Below are 12,422 nucleotides of genomic sequence, written 5' to 3'. Positions count from 1 at the left end.
ATATATTTGGTCTTTGTCCCCATTCGTGGCACACTGCTCCTAAAGTCTTTGTAATTTCCTAAGTTTTAGAAGAATGGGAGAATCTCATCTTTAAATAGTTGGTCTTTTGTCTTCAAATAGCTCTAGTTCCTGAAATAGCTCTGGTGATAAAGGTGGTATGCAAGTCTAGTTACTCAAAACAAGCCCCTTTCAACGACTCTGAGTTTGAGCTAAGGAGGATGGGGCTGGTTGCCTGGGAAACCAACCTTGTAATTTAAGGGTGGGAACTTTCTTCAAGGCAGGGGCAGGGGCTGGAGGATACATCAGTCACCGATGGGCAGTGATTTAATCACTCAAGCCTAAGTACTGGAACCTCCATAAAAATGTAAAAGGACAAGGTTCAGAGAGTTTCTAGGTTGGGGAACACGAGGAGGTGGGGGCGGGTGACCACCCGGCGAGGGCATGGTGGCCGTGCACCCTTTCCCACGTCTTTCTTTATGTGTCTTTATGACACCCTTTCTTTATGTGTCTTTTCCATCTGGCTGTTCCTCAGTTACATTCTTTTATGATTATGGAGTAATCCAGCAAGTAAACTGTTTTCCTGAACTCTGAGTTGCTCTAGCAAATTAAGCGAACCTGGGGAGGGGGGACTGAGACTCTACAGCCAATGGGTCGGAAGCACAGGTGACAACCTGGCCTTGGGATTGGCATCAGAAAGGGGGGGAGGGAGAAGGCCTGTGGGACTGAGCCCCTAACCTGTGGGATCTGACACTATCTCTATAACTGGGGTGAAAGGGGGGGAGGGAGAAGGCCTGTGGGACTGAGCCCCTAACCTGTGGGATCTGACACTATCTCTATTACTGGGGTGCAGTGTCTGAAAGCACCTGCTCCGCGGGTTCCAAACAGACCAGGTTTGGCCACTTGCCCCTGACAAAATCCCAAGGCGGAGACCAGGTGCTGGCCAAAGAAGAAAGGAATTTATTTCAGCGAGACCGTCACCCAGGAGACAGTGGACTAATGTCTCAAAGACGGTCGCTAAAAGGCTGAATACATGCAGGTTTATATAAGGAAAACGTGGGACCAAGGTCAGTGGGTACAAGCAGGTGGGCAGTAAAGGTTAGTTAGGTCGATCACCATCTTGGGGCCGGTCCCGCCAGGTCTTGCTGGCTCAGGGCAGCCCCTACCGCTTGAAGGGGTAGTTTTGGCTCCCATCACGGGATGCTCTGCCCACTCAGTCTTTTGCCTGCGTTAAGAGATAAGCTAGGAAGAACTTAATCAATTAGCAAGTACAGACTGAGGTCAAAATGGAGGTCACTGGAGTCCTCTTTAATCCCCAAGTAGAAGTGAGTTAGATCATAAGACATTCCTCATTTGGGGTAACCAGAATGGTTCAGTGAGGCTCGAGCAGGAGACACACAAGCGGAGGGCTTCTTTGTTTGGAACACCCAACTGAGCACAACCCAAACGGCTGAAACGGCATCTTGAGCTTGATCTTGGAGGTCACTCGAGTTTTTTTATGGGGTGCTTTGTATGTAGTAGCAGGTAACTGAGCTCCACGGAGCTGGTCCCCGCCCCTCAGGAGTAGGCTCCAGTGGAGCGGCCCTGAACTGGAGCCAGAAGCCGGCTCTGGCCCGGGGTCCACCACCTGCTGCCCAGTGGTCTCAGGGACAGTGCTAAACCTTGCCAAGCCTCTGTGTGCCACCAGATGGCAACTGCTCTCCTGTCAGCCTCCTGGCTGTGGTGAGGCTGTGGTGAGGGTCACATACAGTTCTGTGGCTCCCTCAAGGGGACCATCAGCTTGGCCTGAATGGAAGCTGGAAGAAACCTTGTTGCCCGATAGCCGTTAATAATGCTGCAAGGAGAAACGAGTTGCATTCAGGGAGCATTAACTGCCTCGTGCTTCTCACACATCTTCTCATGTGATCCTGTCACACCATTACAAGCGGGTAGCAAGACTCTATGTAGGGCTGAAAATGTTGACATGCAGAAGAGGGTTGTGATTTTCTCAAAATCACCCAGCAGGACCCGGAGGAGAAGAGCAGGGTGCAGATCTTACAGATTCCAAAGCCCTCTTTCTCCCCACTCCACACGCAGCCTCTCCTCCAGAGTCTGGGCCACATCACCCACCCCTCCTCACACCTCAGCCTCCTGAATGCTGGGGTGCAAGGGACTGTGTGCTCCCCAGCCCCAGGCCCTGGGCAAGGAGAGCCCGCGGGAGCTGCGCTGCCCACCAGCACTCAAAGAGGCACGTCAGCAGATCCCACATGCGCTCTTGCCTTCCATTCTGATACCCGCGTAACTTCCCAAAGCTGGTTCACACACTGCTGCATCACCAAAGCAACCTTGCCGAGAATAAACGCTACACCTTCCCTATCGGCATTAATTTCTTGAGTTCCCAGGGGTCTGTCGAAAGAAACATAACGAAATTATGTTATCGTCCTCTTCTTCCGTGGCTTCCTATTCCACAGTTCCATTCTGCATACACAGCCTGCTTCGTGCTGGGGGTTGGCATTCCCCTATTGCTCCATTACCCTTGGAGCCCTTCACTCTCCTCCCTGAGACTTGCACAGATCCCTCCAGAATTCCCTCCTCAGATTCTAAAGCATCTGTGTAAACCAAGTGTTGCCTTTTCCACAACAACCGGCTCAGGCAGCATCATAATATGCTTTCAAAGTAGATGCTTCATTTCTTGAATCATTTACCTAAATTTAGGGATCTGGATATGCCAGCATTTTAGTAACAGAAAAATCAGTAACTCGTTTGTGTCTCCTGATGGCCGGATTTCTTGCTCGTTTCCAGCTTTGCTTTCTTTTTATCACTTACCCTTGTTTTCAGACACCCTGAGCCCCCTCATCGATGGACTTTCCATCTTTCTCTTCAGCAACTCATTCACAGGTCATTCTAACTAGCGTTTTTGAGTGTTTGGTATCTATCAGGCACTGCTACAAATGATTCAAGGTATTAAAGGGCAAGAACCCCTCCTAAGTCACATTGTCCTATTTTACAGATGAAGAAATGGAGGCTCAACAAGAGGAAGGGACTTCCTGGCCTCAGACAGCGGGGGAGGAGCAGAGCCAAGCTTTGTCTTCAGGCAGGCTTCAGCTTCCACGCACCCCAGCATTCTATGACGCTCTCCCGCCACTGCACCCAGCATCAATTTGGATGCAGAGGTTAGTTCAGAAGAGCAAGTGAATACTCAGGAGAGGAAGGCCTTTTACAGTGTATCAAGCTGTGATGAACACAGCGTTTGCCTTAAAAAAAAAAAAAAATCACACTGTAGAAAGCATTAGCCCCAACACTGCGAATCAAAAGACCTAGCTGCAGAATGTTCTGGTCTAGTTACAAATCACCATGTAAGCTTGGGAAAGTGTTTGTCCCTCCCGGGGCCTCATCAATAAAATCAGTAAAATAAGTGGGTTTAAACCCTAGCAGCTACACTTTGAGATCATGAGACTCGAGTATTTATTTACAGAGAAGGACAGGAAGCTACGTACTACAAAAGGCCCCGGGGCAGGGGAGTCTAGCCCAGGGAGGAGGGAGACCCCATGGTTTGGCCACTTGCCTTGGGATGGCTTGAGACCCCTCTGCTGCCTCTTCACTTGGTCTCACTCTCATTTTTCCAAAAGGACATCATGTGCTGACTTGCAACCCAACTGTAGATTCTTGGCACAAAGCAGTTGTGGGTGGGTGTTTAGCTCTTTTCTTCCTCGGGAACAATGCTCTGGGTACAGTTCTTTAGTTGGTTAGTTGAGAGTCCTGAGAACAGAAAGAGACAAAAGGTGCATTTGTCATAACATCAAGAGTCACCAGGGGCGCCTGGGTGGCTCGGTGGGTTGAGCCGCTGCCTTCGGCTCAGGTCGTGATCTCAGGGTCCTGGGATCGAGCCCCGCGTTGGGCTCTCTGCTCAGCAGGGAGCCTGCTTCCCTTCCTCTCTCTCTGCCTGCCTCTCTGCCTGCTTGTGATCTCTGTCTGTCAAATAAATAAATAAAATCTTTAAAAAAAAAAAAAGAGTCACCAGAGGACTGGCGCGGGGACGGTGTGCACTGGCATCCTATGGAAAGAAGAGCACAGGCCTTGTTTCTAATGAAGATGATGGTACGGTGGCCTCGTGGGTAGGGGCTGGGACACTTGGTGTCCTAGACATTCAGAAGGTGCTTTATGGTTATGAAGTTCTTTATCCTACTCATAGAAACCTCATAAAAACCTTGGGTGAGGGGCAGGAATCATGGCGATGTTGAAGAGGTGGGGACGGTGATGAAAGGTGGCCCACGGGCACTGAACCCTCATGACAGTCACCAGAAACTGTGCATTGATTCTAGAAGTTTCCCCCAAATGCCAGGGAGCAGAAGCCACTTCCTTGTGCCTAGGGAAATGGAAGCTTATAGAAGCGAAGTCAGGTGCTCATGGAAATGCAATGGTAATGTACATGAAATGTAGCAGAACTGGGGTTTGAACTCAGATCTCTCCCACCTTGGGGCTTTAACTCTATTTTATGGATGCAGTAGGTGAGGCTTAGAGCAAGCAAAACCAACTCGGGTTTTACAATATGGACAGAGAAGAAATACTCTGGCTGATGGAGAAATTTGAGACGACAAATGTCTGGTTGGTGCCAGCCAGAACTGGGGTGGATCTGAGCCAAAAATCCTGGAGAATGCCACCTCCTTCCTTCCTCTTCCATTCATGAGGACTTCTTTGGGGGACAAAAGCCCCTGTTCTTCCACTCTCTTCCATAATTCTGGGGATGACCCACCACCCTTACACGTACCCCCACCCCCGGCCACTTTGCCTCTTTCCTACGGTTCTTAAGTCTTACTTTCAAAGACCTTTCCTGATAGTCTCTTGGGGAGAGAGATGTTAATTAAGAAATCGCATGAATTACCGTTATAAATTGTGATTTGTGTCTGGTAGCAATCATAAGGAAGTATAGGAAGCCACAGCTTCTAATCCTGGGGATTCATGGAAGGCTTCCCGGAGGAAGTGACTTTGAATCTGGGACACATTGGTCTAGGTCAGAGTTTTCCTTGAAACCGCTGAGACAGGGACAAGGGAGCCTTAATAAAAGAGGAGGAGAAAATGATAGAGGAGGAGGACGTGCCCTAAAATTTATTAATTCACCACCTGCAGTGGTGGTGAATTAATTTGGGCCTTGCTGAGAGGAGGCTGGTCTGGGTCTCTGGGTCTCTGCCCTCTAGGCAGTGGTTCTCTAAGTATGGTCCCTGGACCAGTGGGAGCAGCATTACCTGGGACCTTGCTAAAAATGCACAATTCTCAGGTCCTGCCACAGACTTATCTAATTGAAAACTTCGGCGAAGAAGCCAACGGTCTGTGTTTAAGAAGCCCTCTTGGCCATTCAGCCACCTGTTCAAGTTGAGAGCCACTTTCTCTATGTCTACACTCAAACGCATTCACTCATCAAAGGTAGGATGATCCGGTTCTCTCCCCCTCTCTCATGCTCTCCACGTGAAAGAGGAATTTGCAGATGACATTCTGAGAGAACAGCCAATAAGGAATCTGTAGCCAGAGAGAGAAATGGGACCAGTTGTTCAATGGGATTAGAGGTGGGGACAAAATACAAGGATTTTAGCAAATTGGAGGTTAATTTCCCAGGAGATGAGACTCCAGGAGGTAAAAGCATATTGTTTGAGAGCAGGAAAGAACCTAGCCCATCATGTCCCACCCCCTGCCCCATCCCAGAATAGACCCGATAGGCAATATCTCACCCTTAAAAGCAGCTTTTTCCACTGTTGGCAAGTTGTGTCTGAGATGAAATACGCCTCCCTCTGACTTCCTTCCGTTGGCCTTAGTTCTCTGGACTCTCGCGGAAAACCCTTTCCTCCTTCCCCACAACCTCCCAAGGATGAGAGTCATGCTGATCGGTGGTTCTTAGCAAAGATACAATCACTGGCCAACCGAAGAGGAGAGAAACCCCAGACTTATAAACCCTTGTGTTAAAGCAAGAGTGAACATGATAGCAACATCAACTACATGTGTCCTTCGGCTGGGCAGTCTGACTCAAGGGTGGCTGAGCAGACTGGCCCACATTCTGAAGAATGTTAAATAAAGGTCACAAGGAGCTGACTCCTAACTTTGGCCCGAGCCTTGGATGCTCCCCAACTCACTGGGCCCCTCCCATGTGCTTTCTTTTAAGTCCTGCATTCGTGACTTGGACTGTGTATTTAAACCACCCATGCTTATGTGTATTAACTACTTCACAGCCAGGATCTTCTCAGTTTCTGGAGGAAACCGTCCCCAGAACATGTTTCTTGGGTCACTCCAAGGTCCCTCATCAAAGCCAACCAGGTGCAGGTCCGTTCACACATTCACTTAAACATTCTGCACATGAAGTTCCAATCTAGCTGGGGCTAAGCAGTACTCATTTCTTCTTCAAACTGAGAAACCCAAGCCTAGGCAAGTTCTACTGTGAAGACTATGCTAACAAAAGACCCAACTGAGAGAAAACAAAATTTGGCAGAGTATAAAAAAGCAACTTAAATTCATTCTCTTTCCAAACTTCTCTCCCCACAGCCTGGGAAGAGGGCAGGGAGGTGATTAGCACTTCTGGGAGGAAGCCAGACTGAGGCCCAGGAGGAAATACAACACAGGGCCCTGCCTCTCAGCCCAGTCGTCCCCCCACTAGTCAGTACCTCCCAGGCCTGGGAAGGCTGGGAGGCTCTCGGGGACACCACTGTCTGGAGATGATGTCAGATCAGCCCTTGAGTGCTGATAGGGAACTTATCCACCGAAACAAAACCTTGAGAGAAACTTACAATGCAATGGGTCTCTGATACTTCTTGCATAAGGATGGTCTTTGGACCATCGAGATCAAAGCTCACTCCTCTGAGGCTGCAGGCACAGCTTCTCTATGCTTCCTGTGATGTCGGACAACAATGTGAACATGAGCTCTTAATCCAGCTTTGCACCAAACGCTGGAAGCAGAGCTCATTTGCCCACCACCTCCTAACAACCAGAGCCAAATCTCTGTTTCATTTTACCATGAAAAAGATTCCATCCTAGCACAACAGTCCTTTGCATTCAAGCCTCTACACAGAGGAAGCAAAAGACTTTCTATCTCAAGCAAAAAATGCCAGCTATGTGCTCCCACAGGGTTCCAGTACCCGTGAGGCTCAGGGCATCAGGGATATCACAATGACCTCCTAGCTGATCTACCACTCAGTTCTCCTTTGTATAAAACTGTCCAACAGGGCAGATCCCAAGCTTCAAACCTAGGACAGTCCACCCTGTCCTCCCTGCCAGAAGCATCTCCCGACCTCACAAGCAGACTCAGGAATCTAGACAGACTAGGATCTGGGGCCCACAGACCGGCCACATGCATAGCTCAACTGTCTGAGGAGAGGGATGAATTCCCAATTTGACCCAGTAAGTGCCATCGGCTGTGTACCAGGCCCAGGAGGGAGAGGATATGGGTGAGTGGTGGGGGCTGGGAGCAGAGTGAACTATGAAGTCCTCAAATAGCTCAGAGATAAAACACAGATGAAGCCCACATACACCCAAAAACAACGAGCCAGGCAGCCATCGTATCAGCAGTGAGGGCTTTACAGTAAGTGCTTTAGTTATCAGAGGAAATGCCTGATGGATGCAAGAAGACGGATTCGACCTCAGATATCAGCTAACGTGCCAGTTTCCTGGGGAATGTCAGTGTCCTTTCCTCTGGCCCCTCAGGCCTCATTCCACCATCAGATTGACTGTTGTACCCAGCCCTCCCCACCCCTCCTCAGCTGACTACAAAACATACTGTGTTTTTGTTTGTTTGTTTGTTTGAAGATTTTATTTATTTGACAAAGAGAGAGAGCACAAGCAGGGGGAGCGGCGGGCAGAAGGAGAGGGAGAAGCAGGCTCCCCGCTGAGCAGGGAGCCCAATGCAGGACTCCTAGGACCACAGGATCATGACCTGAGTTGAAGGCAGGCACTCAGTTGACTGAGCCACCCAGGCGTCCCCACGACATACTGTGTTTTTATCAGCACCAGGATGCCTAGTGAATAGTATTTCATCTAGGCCTGTAAGAAGCTATTGAAAAAGGAAAAAGATGGGGTGCCTGGATGGCTCACTCTGTTGGGTATCTGCCTTTGCCTCGGGTCCCACATCAGGCTCTCTGCTCACCGGGGAGTCTGCTTCTCCCTCTCCCTTGTTTGTGCTCTCTCTCTCTAATAAATAAAATCTTAAAAAAATTAGAAAGATGACATAAATCCCAATGGCTACCCATGATGTATTGTTAAGCCAAAAAAGTTAGATGCAGCGTAAGGCGTAAAATCCCCTTTGTATTACCACTGCTGCAAATGAAAACTACCATATCCATGTGTATTGGCTGCATCACGGGAAATGTCTGACTGTGCAGGTGAAACATGGGGAAGGTTAGAGAAAAGTCATGTGCCATCTGCTCCTGCCTCTCCCTGCATATCACCTGAGACAGTCACTTCCTGCTCCTTCACTCCATGCGGGAGTATCTCAGATCCCAGTACAGGGGTCCATGGAGTAAGATCAGGGCAGAAGGCTTGAGCAGAGCAGAACAGAAAAGCAGGTGAGGCTTGAATGGCCTCAGGTATTACTCACCTATCTCCAGGGGCTGGGAGATGATAACCCAGTGAGATATTCCCTCCCAGTACTGCTTCTGCCTAAGAGACTAAAGGTCAATCCTGGGGCACCTGGGTGGCTCAGTCCGTTGAGTGGCTGCCTTAGGCTCAGGTCATGATCCCAGCATCCTAGGATCGAGCCCCACATTGGCTTCTTTGCTCAGCAGGGGGCCTGCTTCTCTCCCCTCCCTCTGCTGCTCACCTGCTTGTGCTCTCTCTCTCTCTCTGTCAAAAAAATAAAGTCTTTATTAAAAAAAATACAAAAATTAAGGTCAATCCCTGAAACCCTGACCAAGGGAAATACTTGGGGCTAACAGAAATGTTCAACTGTGGGTTTGGTGGCCCAGGAATCTACATCCTAGAACTCAGCCTCTCCCATCTCCATGAATTCACTGGGACTGCCTCACACTAGGCTCTAGCCTTAGGCTCTAACGCTGTACACATTCCAAGACAGAGCAGCAGATAATCCTTTAGTGAAAAAACTCACCAGGCAACTAATTAGATATCTGAGGAACAAAACTACCTGAAAACAACATCAACAAACCAGGCAATATATACCATTTGAAGCAGAAATATAGAATAGGCAGACCAAGAATGTAAAATAAAGATGATAGATATACTTATTTAAATAAAAAATTTTAAAGGATAGATATACTTGAGATAAAGAAAAATGGTGTGAAATAAGATGAAATTATTTAAATTTGGAGGTATTATACATGAAAAACATAATACAGAGTTGAAAAACAACATAATAGAAAATTAGGCATATATACATATGTGCGCGTGTGTGTGCGTGTCACCAAAAGCTTGAGACATGAAAGAAAAAACTAATGAACTAAACTAAACTTCATTAAAATTAAAACCTCTTTCTCTTTGGGAGACACTGTTAGAAAACAAAAGGCAAAACATAATAGATGGATACATCTATTAGAATGGATATAGGTGAAGAAAGAATTGCTGAGTTGGAAGACTAGATTGAGGAACTCTCCTAGTAAGTAGTGGGGAAAGAAAAATAAGTAGAAAAGTTAAACAATATGAAAGAGAGAAGTAAAAGTGTCAATATTTGTATAATAGAAGAGCTCCAGAAAAAGAGAAAAATAAAAATAGAAAATATTTAAAGAAAAAAGAAATACATTTCCTACAATTAAGAAAAAAAATGAAGGACCTCAGATTGAAAAGGCCATTAATGGGCACCTGGATTGTGCAGTCAGTTAAGCATCTGACTCTTGGTTTTGGCTCAGGTCAGGATCTCAGTGTTGTGAGATCAAGCATTGCCTCAGGCTCTGTGCTCAGCTCAGAGTCTGCTTGAGATTCTCTCTTGCTTGTTTTCTCTCTCTCTCAAATAAATAATAAATAAATCTTAAAAAGAAAAGAAAAGGCCATAGAGTGATAAGCAAAAGATAAAAGGGAATATCCACCCTATATTACAGAATATCATAGACAAAACAATGAGAAAAGTCTAAAAGCTTCTAGAGAGATACCAAATCACCCAAAAAGGAATAAGAACTAGATTGACATTAGGCTTCTTAACAACAAAAAGGAACCAGGAAAACAATGAATTTAATGAATTGAAAGGAAAGGATTCTTGAATCTAGAATTTTATACCCAGTCAAATGATCCCTTAAGTATAAGGGCATAATAAAAATATTTTTAATATGTAAATCTTCAACTTGCTGCATAAAGTCTCTCCTTGAAAATACTTTTGAAGAAAGTAGTCAAGTAAGTGAAAGTTTGTCAATAACAACACAGAACTAATATTCTAGGCTCTCTTCTGCAGGAGTTGGAGAGACCAAAGTACATGAAAATATGCTAAAATACTTGTCTTCTTTGGAAAAAGATATACCTATCAACCTCTTAATTCCACTGCCCCAAAAAAGAGAAGAAAAGAGAAAAATGAAATATATGTAAAAGGAAACATAGGTCAAAATAAATTAAGAGACATAAAATCAAAAATAATTTTAAAAGTTCAAATATATTGATAATTATAGAAATGTAAATGTACTAGACAACAAAAATACTGCCAGATGCTATTTTGAAGAAGTATGTCTGAAGTGTGACCAAAGAGTTGACTGCAAAAGAATGAAGAAAGATCGATCAGGTGACTTAGTCACCAAAAGAAAGCTGGTGAGTTAATATCAGACAATACAGACTATAAAATGAAAGGCATCATTAGACAAAGAAGGTAACTACAAGGATGTTAAAATTTTAACTTATGAAGAATGTACTAAAGTTTTAATAAACCGGCCTTAAGGGGCACCTGGGTGGCTCAGTCCATTAGGTGTCTGCCTTCAGCACAGGTCATGATTGTCCTGGGATCGAGCCCTGCTTTGTGCTCCCCGATCAGCAGGTAGTTTGCTTCTCCCTCTCCCTCTGCCCCTCCCCGAGCTTGTGCTCTCTCTTTCTCTCTCAAATAAATAATCTTTTTTTAAAAAATTGACCTTTAAATAATTAAAGTAAAAGTTGTTGGGCCTATTGGAAGCATCTAACAATTCTGCATTTTAAGAAGAGATTTAAATATATTTCTCTCTGTTGTTAGGTCGAGCTAACAAGCCAAGTCAACAAAGACACAGAAGAGCTGAACAACAAAATTATAAGTTTAATCTAATAGACATATATAGAACTTTTTAACAGAGATTATATATTGTTTTCAAGCACATATGAAATATTTGCCAAGCAAACTTTAATAGATTTCTAAAACATAAATATAGACTAAGGGTTAGCAAACTACGGCCTGCAGGCCAAATCCAGTCTGACACCTGCTTTTATAAATAAAGTTTTATTTGAACATAGCCATCCCCATTCATTTACATATTGTCTATAGAGACTTCTGTGCTACAATGGTACAGACTATATGATTCACAAATCCTAAAATATTTATAATCTGGCCTTTTACTGAATAAGCTTGCGGACCCCATATCCTATGGTCAACACACAATTAAGTCAGATGTTAGCAAAACGATAAATTTAAAAACTTCATATTTTATGAAAGTAAAAACTTAGAAGTTCTTTTAAATAATGAGTAAAATAAGAAATCATACTGAGGATTCAAAATATTTGAAACTGGTTGTTAGGCTGTAGAAGTAGCAGCAGATGACTCTATTCACTGTAACAGTTGGGAAAAAATGGGTAGCTGAAAAAAATCATATTTCTTTTTAGAGACATTAAAAGCTATAGATACAAAGAAGTCTGATGGAACTAAATTCCAAGGCAGAAAGAACTCTTCTAAGGTCAATGAAGATTAGCGACTGCTTTTTTCTCTGAGGGCATTGCTGAGTCTGAGCATGGACTGATAGAAATTGGGTTTCTCAGAAAGGCAAACCTGCTGACAGAGAGAATGAGAGAAAAAAACAGCTTTTAATGACCATGTAGGTTGGCTTGACAAAGTAGAATCTCAAGAAGGCTCAAGCGCACAGCTGGTTTCCCCACCTGCCAGTGCTCCCCCACCAGAATTTACTATAATCTGGGCAATAGAGGAGTCTAGGGGTTAGAATGGAAATTCAGGGGAAGACTTCCTGAAATATCATGTTTGAGAAAGAGAAGTCTACCTGAAAAAAGGACCTGCAATAAAAACAAGGTAAGCATCAATCTTAAGATATTGGAAACTAAAAGTAAACTGATCCAGCTCAATTTAAAACTGGATTGAAGCAATGAGTCTATCATTTCAGCTGTCTCAGAGAAGAAAGGATTGTTCTCTCTCTGGGAAAAACAACATCTACTCAGATTCTATGGCTATTACTACACAGAGAGAGAAAGAGAGAAGTAATGCCAAGAAGTAAGAAAATGTGACCTATAAGCAAGAGAGAAAATAGACAATAAAAAACAGTCCTACAGGTCACCCAGAATTGAAATTAGAA

Source organism: Lutra lutra, chromosome 14 (assembly GCF_902655055.1).
Source record: "Lutra lutra chromosome 14, mLutLut1.2, whole genome shotgun sequence".
Taxonomy (NCBI): Eukaryota; Metazoa; Chordata; class Mammalia; order Carnivora; family Mustelidae; genus Lutra; species Lutra lutra.
This window is presented reverse-complemented; position numbering follows the sequence as displayed.